Here is a 10,026-nt window from a genome sequence, read left to right as displayed (position 1 = left end):
GAGGCGTGTCTTTATTAAAGGCAGTATGGAAAACAGCAATGACAACTCAAATCACATATTTGCAAATTAATTGTTGGTTGCTGTTGCTGATTAGATTTCAGTGGTTGTTGAATAACATTTTAATATTATATTTGTTGGGGAGTTTACTGTAAGAATGCAAAATAACCTTTACGTTGTACCACTATAAGGCTCATTTTGCCCTATAAATACATCATATTTCATAACTTTAAACCATATGTTCAAACTGTAGACATTTTATTACACATAAAATGGATAAGGGCAAAGGGCATGCAACGCCTACAAATGTTAAGAGAGGTATGCGTCAACTAAGTTTAGCTGAATTCGTTGAACGTGGAAGGAAAAAAAAAGCTACCAAAATCACGAAGAAATCGTATGGTAAGGTTAATCAGAAAATATTGGATGAAATAAAAGCTGATAAAATGAAGATTAAAAGGGCCTATAATGATATGTCCCAAACGGAGGAGGAACGTATCCGTCAGGTGGATGAGGTTTACAAAAAATATGACATAATGGAAATCAACCTTATCGAACAAGACGATAACTTAATAGCAAGGTATGTTGTGGCTCATCAACAACACCTATAGATGGAGGCTAAGGATGAAGAGTCTGGTGAAGAGTCTGATGAATATGCTGTTAACCTTGCTGATTTTTAGCAAATAATGTAATTTCTTTGCCTCATTGTAATAGGTTTTCCCTCAAATATCTTCTTGTTGTCCATCACTGCATTAAACACCCCATTTGTGAATCTTCTCGGAATTAATATAAGTTGAAACAAGTATTGTGTGCTTTTCAAAGGTATTGCACATTTAATAATTCAAAACTTTAGTCACGTGCAAATGTTTTAAATAATTTGACAACTCAAACTATTAAATTCACCTTCATCATTATTGCCCCAGTTCAAAGTTTAAAGTTTTACCAGTTCATTTTTTTGCCTATAAATATCTGCGAACCTATAAGTCATCATCTTCATTTCACCCCTCTCTAGTTTAACATTCTCCACATTTTTAGATTCATACACTGAGGTCATGAACAAGGACAAGGGACACGCAAGGTCGGAAATGCATAACAACGGGAAAGTTAATTGGTATAAATGGACCAAATCTCAGGCACCTACTGAATCTCACAGAGCAAAAATCAGTGAGGTCAAGCAATTTGTCCGAAGAATGCGAGCTATACGGGCTGCACAAGGATTCGCCGTCCGTGACAATGAACAGTTTATTGGGTACGGGGAAATGCATTTCGACTTTATGAAATCATCGATCCGGTACGAAGATAACATTATTAAGAATTTCAACGCTGGTAACATTTCAAAGGAAGAACATGATTATGAATTAAAAGAAATGTGTCGATACTACCACTTCATGGAGGATGAGCTTGAGATGAGGAAAAGGGAGGCCGAGGATGTACTCGCAAGGTGTAGGAGTGAAAAGATACGTGAAGAGGAACAACAGTGGGATAAGAAATATGCTAAGTATATTGTCAAACTTGGAGATTTTTCTCAAGGCCACGATGATGCTGGTATGGCTACAAACATCTGTTATAGCACTCACGGCCCCGACCCGTGGCCACCGCATCAAACTCGGTCGAGTAGGCACGCATCGACCCACAAAAATGGGGAGGGAGGTCATAAGCATACCTCCCATCACATTCAAGGGGATGAGGAAGAAAATGATGAGAAAGCTAACGAGATTGAAGATCAAGATTTTGATCATTACGTAGTTAATCTTGCGGATGACTAAAGAATTTGAGAGTTCTTTCATTATCCCTTTTTCAGTTGCAATGTACTTCCTACTTTATCATTTTCATTATCCCACTTTCCGTTACAACGTACTTTTAAATTCATTATCCCTCATGACACCCTTTCTCCAGTTTCAAATTAAAATATAAAATGTAACATATACAATTTTTTTGCCAATTACGCACAAACATGCCCTCGCTTACAATTAAGCACTCGCCACTCAATACACCATTTTCGAAGCTACAAAAGTGTTAGTGATATTAGTTTTTAATAAAAAAAATTGCACAAAATATAGCTTTGCATTACAACACAACAAAAAAATTTGGAACCCAAAAATTCTACGGTTATTTACATACGCCCATGCCAAAACATGCCCTTGCCTAAATATTTTGATCTCATATTGCATGACACCCTTTTTGGAGCTACAAAAGTCATATTTAGACGGTTTTTTATTTAAATTAAAAAATACACACATAAATTAGGTTTACATTACAAGCCAACACAAAAAAAATTTAGTGAAAACATTTTCCATTTATTTAATATGGAAGTCCAAAAATAGTCCTTCATCTAATTTTATTCCGTTCAAAACAAAACAAACACAAGTCATTATTCCTCGCAGAAAAAAAAAATTATACATGACCCCAGAACGCCAATTGTTCTGGGTGTCAACTGGGAATCCCCGTATGAACAGACGTTCTGTACCATTTTCGGATTTTTTTGAACATGTATACCAAAAAAATGAACTTCTTGTTCTTCTATACCATAAAAAGGACGGAGCCCATGAATGCCAATGAGAAGGGCTTTTAGCAAGTACAAGTAGCCCAACAGGGACAAAAAAATTGTGAAAGGGCCATAATTTTCTAAGCCTATTTTACCCATTGGGTACTACTACCTCCGGACTAATTGTTTACATTTGGTTTGTATACGGAGCTTAAGAAATATGTATAAAATAATGAAAAAGAGAAAGAAAAGTGAGTGAAGTAGTGGGACCCATTAATTTTTAATGTATAAAAAGGAGATAGTGGAGTAAAAGTAATGTGAAAAGGAAAAAAATGTGGGAAAGTGGTGGGACCCATTTACTATTTTTAGTAAGTTTTAAAATGTAAAGAGTTGGATTAAACATTCAAAAAAGGAAAGTATAAAAAACTGGTTGGTACAGAGGGAATATAAGCGTAATTCCACTTCCTCCTGTAGTGACCGAATCATGGGATTTTGAAATCAGAATTGTAAAGAAATTTTATAACAAATTAACTTTTTTACCAGTTCTTTTTAACTGTTTTTAAATTCTTTGATTTAAACTTTCCTTCATTCATTTCTTGCATGTATGTTTTTTTTGACTGATTTCTTGCATGTATGTTACTGCTTCAGTTCTTAATTACTTGTTCACATTGAAATTTAATCAAATTTTAACTGAAATTTACATTTATTATGTAATTGAAAAATGTCAAAAAAATATATTAGTATGAAATATATCTATTCAATTCTAATATTTTATTTTAATTTTTTAAACTAAATTAAGAAAAATCCAAAATTTTCGGTCAATTTAACTTGTGAAAATATAAAATTTACCAGTAATTAGGGATAGAATACTTTCAGCCACCAACAATTGTAAAATGGGCACGTGTAATTGTGTATGTCAACCATTGACGAGGCTTTGTTTCTCGACTTATATTCAATTTTAAATTTTAGCTATAATAACAGCCAACTTTCTTGTACATGCAATTTCGAGCACATCATATTTTGCCATAAATAAAATTGCACACACTATCAGAGTGAAAAAGCTAATGAATGAGCAAGAACCTTTGATGGTGCAGGGCCTTTTCAAGCAGTACAAAAGAACCTCTACTGCTGAGGAGACGAGCACATAAAAATTATGATACAAATTATGATAAAATGGATGTTTATGTTGTTCAACCCGAGGGGTTCGAAATTGCGGGTCAAGAACACATGGTTTATAAATTGTTGAAGGCTCTATATGGTTTACGTCAGGCGCCTAGAGCCTGGCACGCCAAGCTGAATTCGTGCCTTGAAAGTCTTGGCTTTGTGAGATGCCCTTTTGAACATGTTGTATACACAAAGAAAGAAGGTAATGAAAGCTTGATTGTAGCTGTTTACGTTGATGATCTGTTCGTTACAGGCTCAAGTAAAGACATGATAAAACAGTTCAAGAACCAGATGAATCTTAAGTTTGAAATGAGTGATCTCGGGAAGCTGAGCTACTACCTGGGTATGGAGGTCAAACATGGTAATGGGTTTATCAAGCTTAAACAAGCAGGTTACGCAAAGAAAATTCTCGAGAAGGCTGGAATGGGAGAATGCAACCCCACCAAATACCCTATGTATCCTAAAGAAAAGATAACGAAAGATGAAGAAGGGCAACTAGTTGATTCCACTAAATATAAGTGTATAATCGGTGGGCTTCGATACTTGGTCCATACACGACCAGATATAGCATATGCCATGGGTATCATAAGTAGACATATGGAGCGCCCAACTGTGATGCACTTAAATGCAGCAAAGAGGGTCCTCAGGTACGTAAAAGGGACATTGCATTTTGGGTTGGTATATTATGATGAAAGTGAAAACAATCTCTTGACAGGGTACTCGGATAGTGACCTAGCAGGGAACCTCGATGACAGACGTAGTACAGGTGGAATGGTTTATTATCTAAATGATAGCTTGGTCACCTAGGTTTCTCAAAAGCAAAAATGCGTTGCCTTGTTGATGAGGATCAAGGAATGAATATGTTAATTTGGATTTGGTTATGTGTGCTCGTGGTGATGTTCAATTGGAGAGGACGCAAACATGGGTTATGCAGCTTACTTGGACAACAAGGAATAAAGGAGCGATGCATGAAGTTGGACAAGTAGCTGATTATTATATAATTATTAATTCGAATTTTGCTTGCAAGTTTTTACCTTTCACTTGAAAGGGTTTTTCTTATTTTAAGCACTTAGGATTTTATTTTCCTATTTGGATTTGGTTTTTGTCTTTTTTCTATTCGGATTTAGTTTTTAAATTTGTTTTCTGGAAGGATTCAGATATTGGCTAATTCAAGCTGATATTGAATTTCTCTCGGAATCCTATTGGGTTTGGGTTATTGTCTAAGCCTATAAATACCCTTCTCATGTAATCTTTTAAGGGAGACAATGGATGATATAAAACTTGTGTTTTGAGATAAACTATGAGTAGTTTTTCTTTCTCTAAACTTCAATTACTGGATTGTTTTGAAGATTAGATTCGAATTACTTAGTTTCTGGATTGATCTAAGCAATTTGAGATTCAAAATTCACGTTTCTGGATTGATCGTGTTCTTTTGAAATATCCTCTTCTTCTCTTATCCCTTTTCTTCTTGTTTTTGTTTCTTTGTGGTGCGATCCACATCAATTTGGTATCACAACCAAGGTTTTTTTTTCTCCAATTTCCTAATAGTTGGGAGATCTAGGTTCTGAAAAAAAAAAATACTGTTCACGGGGTTACTGTTCACAGGGTTACTATTCACGGGGTTACTGTTCACAGGATTACTGTTCACGGGTACTGTTCACGGGCACTGTTCACGGGAACTATTCATCGGCACTGTTCACAGGTACTATTCATTAAAAAATCAGATTTTTTTTATGGCTACGGATGAATTGCTCAGAAAATTACTTGGAAAATTGGATGAGATTGATAAACGTACTCAAAAGCTTGCTAATTCAACGAAATCGAGGTTTGATGAATTGGATAAAATTTTAGTTAAGGTGAAAGATAGTGATGAAGTCTATGATCCTGGTATAGAGCTTGGTTATTTTACAGGTTTGGGTAGCATAGATGATTTTGTTGAATGGGTTACACAAGTCGACAAGATTTCTGCTTATACAGGTTGGACTGAGATGAGAATATTCAAGATTGCAGCGCTTAAACTTACAAAGAAAGCAGGCTTGTGGTTTGATAATCTAAACACAAAAAGAGTTAGATCTGGAAAATAAAAGATTATGACTTGGACATCTCTGAAGAAGAAACTTCATGCAAAATATATTCCTTTGCATTATAAATTCGAATGTATAATGAAGATGACATCCCTCTCTCAAGGTACTATGAGTGTTTTCGAGTATACTTCTGAATTTTATAGATTGCGCCTTATTTGTGACTTGGAGGAGACGGAAACAATTAAAATTGGAAGATTTATTCGTGGATTGAATTTGCCTATTTATCGAAAGGTTAAATCAAGTCCATATATCTCGTTTAATGATGTATGCAATCTTGCTTTAGAATTTGAATTTTTTCAACAAGACGAGATATTGAAGTCTTCCCTTCAGGAGTTTACTCTTTCAGAAGAAACTAAAGATGAAGACTTTGTCAGTGTGGAGAATGTCGCGGATCTTGTTGTTGATTACCATGTGTTACATGTGGCGACTACATCAAGTTTGGATGAAAAGGATGAACCAGTTACAAAAGAAGCTATGATAGAGAAGCATGAAGAAAGACAGTCACTTGATGATAAATTCTTGGTTGTTGAAGAAAATCAAATAGATACATCTCTTAAACTTATGTGTCGTGACATGGTTGAAGAGAAAAAGATACTCGAGGATATGTTCCAAACTAAAGAGGTTGTGTACAAGGAAAACAACATCATCATCGTGGAACACATTGATTTTCTAGGGGTAGAGAACTTGTTGAATGCACCTATCTCAACAAACTATCTTATTCTTTCTAGTTTACTTCCTAAGCTACTGGTCATGGAATTGCAATTCAAAGCTTTCAAGTTCTACGAGAAATCACCTTGTTGTGTGCTTATTTTTAAATACTTTAGAACTCGAGGGCGAGTTTTCTTCAAAGGAGAGGAGAATGATGAGGATCAAGGAATGAATATGTTAATTTGGATTTGGTTATGTGTGCTCGTGGTGATGTTCAATTGGAGAGGATGCAAACATGGGTTATGAAGCTTACTTGGACAACAAGGAATAAAGGAGCGATGCATGAAGTTGGACAAGTAGTTGATTATTATATAATTATTAATTCGAATTTTGCTTGCAAGTTTTTACCTTTCACTTGAAAGGGTTTTTCTTGTTTTAACCACTTAGGATTTTATTTTCCTATTTGGATTTGGTTTTTGTTTTTTTTCTATTCGGATTTGGTTTTTAAATTTGTTTCCTAGAAGGATTCAGATATTGGCTAATTCAAGCTGATATTGAATTTCTCTCGGAATCCTATTGGGTTTGGGTTATTGTCTAAGCCTATAAATACCCTTCTAATGTAATCTTTTAAGGGAGACAATGGATGATATAAAACTTTTGTTTTGAGATAAATTGATGTGGATCGCACCACAAAGAAAGGAAAAAAAGAAGAAGAAAAGGGATAAGAGAAGAGGATATTTCAAAAGAACACGATCAATCCAGAAACGTGAACTTTGAATCTCAAATTGCTTAGATCAATCCAGAAACTAAGTAATTCGAATCTAACCTTCAAAACAATCCAGTAATTGAAGTTTAGAGAAAAGAAAAACTACTCATAGTTTATCTCAAAACACAAGTTTTATATCATCCATTGTCTCTCCTAAAAGATTACATGAGAAGGGTATTTATAGGCTTAGACAATAACCCAAACCCAATAGGATTCCAAGAGAAATTCAATATCAGCTTGAATTAGCCAATATCTAAATCCTTCCGGGAAATAAATTTAAAAACCAAATCTGAATAGAAAAAAGACAAAATCCAAATAGGAAAATAAAATCCTAAGTGCTTAAAACAAGAAAAACCCTTTCAAGTGAAAGGTAAAAACTTGCAATCAAAATTCGAATTAATAATTATATAATAATCAGCTACTTGTCCAACTTCATGCACCACTCCTTTATTCCTTGTTGTCCAAGTAAGCTTCATAACCCATCATTGCATCCTCTCCAATTGAGCATCACCACAAGTACACATAACCAAATCCAAATTAACATATTCATTCCTTGATCCTCATCATTCTCCTCTCCTTTGAAGAAAACTCATCCTCGAGTTCTAAAGTATTTAAGAATAAGCACACAACGAGGTGATTTCTCGTAGAACTTGAAAGCCTTAAATTTCAATTCCATCAGCAATATCTTTGGAAGTAAACTTGAAAGAATAAGATAGTTTGATGAGATAGGTGCATTCAACAAGTTCTCTACCCCCAGAAAATCATTGTTTTCCACTAGGATGATGCTGTTTTCCTTGTACACAACCTCTTTAGTTTCGAACTTCTCCTTTAGTATCTCTTATCTTTCAACAATGTCGTCAAACACAAATTTAGGAGATGCATCTATCTGATCTTTTTCAGCAACCAAGACTTTCTCAACAAGTGACTGTCTTTCTTCATGCTTCTCTATTATAGCTTCTTTTGTAACTGGTTCATCCTTTTCATCCAAACTTGATGTAGTCGTCACATGTAACACATGGTAATCAACAACAAGATCCGCGACATTCTCCACACTGACAAAGTCTTCTTCTTTAGTTTCTTCTGAAAGAGTAAACTCGTGAAGGGAAGACTTCAATATCTCGTCTTGTTAAAAAGATTCAAATTCCAAAGCAAGATTGCATACATCATTAAACGAGATATATGGACTTGATTTAACCTTTCGATAAATAGGCAAATTCAATCCATGAATAAATCTTCCAATTTTAATTATTTCCGTCACCTCCAAGTCACAAATAAGGCACAATCTATAAAATTCAGAAGTATACTCGGAAACACTCATAGTACCTTGAGAGAGGGATGTCATCTTCATTATACATTCGAATTTATAATGCAAAGAAATATATTTTGCATGAAGTTTCTTCTTCAGAGATGTCCAAGTCATAATCTTTTCTTTTCCAGATATAACTCTTTTTGTGTTTAGATTATCAAACCACAAGCCTGCTTTCTTTGTAAGTTTAAGCGCTGCAATCTTGAATATTCTCATCTCAGTCCAACCTGTATAAGCAGAAATCTTGTCGACTTGTGTAACCCATTCCACAAAATTATTTATGCTACCCAAACCTGTAAAATAACCAAGATCTATACCAGGATCATAGACTCCATCACTATCTTTCACCTTAACTAAAATTTTATAAAATTCATCAAACCTCGATTCCGTTGAATTAGCAAGCTTTTGAGTACGTTTATCAATCTCATCCAATTTTCCAAGTAATTTTCTGAGCAATTCATCCGTAGCCATAAGAAAAATCTGAATTTTTTTTATGAATAGGGCGTGAACAGTGCCGATGAACAGTGCCCCGTGAACAGTACCGATGAACAGTGCCTATGAACAGTACTGGGAACAGTACCCGTGAACAGTAACCCCGTGAACAGTACTCGTGAATATTTTTTTTTTTTGAAACCTAGATCTCCCAACAATTACGAAGTTGGAGAAAAACCTTGGCTCTTGATACCAAATTGATGTGGATCGCACCACAAAGAAAGGAAAAAAAAAAGAAAAAAAGGGATAAGAGAAGAGGATATTTCAAAAGAACACGATCAATCCAGAAACGTGAACTTTGAATCTCAAATTGCTTAGATCAATCCAGAAACTAAGTAATTCGAATCTAACCTTCAAAACAATCCAGTAATTGAAGTTTAGAGAAAAGAAAAACTACTCATAGTTTATCTCAAAACACAAGTTTTATATCATCCATTGTCTCTCCTAAAAGATTACATGAGAAGGGTATTTATAGGCTTAGACAATAACCCAAACCCAATAGGATTCCAAGAGAAATTTAATATCAGCTTGAATTAGCCAATATCTGAATCCTTCCGGGAAACAAATTTAAAACCCAAATCTGAATAGAAAAAAGACAAAAACCAAATAGGAAAATAAAATCCTAAGTGCTTAAAACAAGAAAAACCCTTTCAAGTGAAAGGTAAAAACTTGCAATCAAAATTCGAATTAATAATTATATAATAATCAGCTACTTGTCCAACTTCATGCACCACTCCTTTATTCCTTGTTGTCCAAGTAAGCTTCATAACCCATCTTTGGTTTTGGTATTTATAGGCTTAGACAATAACCCAAACCCAATAGGATTCCGAGAGAAATTCAATATCAGCTTGAATTAGCCAATATCTGAATCCTTCCAGGAAACAAATTTAAAAACCAAATCTGAATAGAAAAAAGACAAAAACCAAATCCAAATAGGAAAATAAAATCCTAAGTGCTTAAAACAAGAAAAACCCTTTCAAGTGAAAGGTAAAAACTTGCAAGCAAAATTCGAATTAATAATTATATAATAATCAGCTACTTGTCCAACTTCACGCATCGCTCCTTTATTCCTTGTTGTCCAAGTAAG

Source organism: Apium graveolens, unplaced genomic scaffold (assembly GCF_009905375.1).
Source record: "Apium graveolens cultivar Ventura unplaced genomic scaffold, ASM990537v1 ctg5996, whole genome shotgun sequence".
NCBI classification, from domain to species: Eukaryota; Viridiplantae; Streptophyta; class Magnoliopsida; order Apiales; family Apiaceae; genus Apium; species Apium graveolens.
This window is presented reverse-complemented; position numbering follows the sequence as displayed.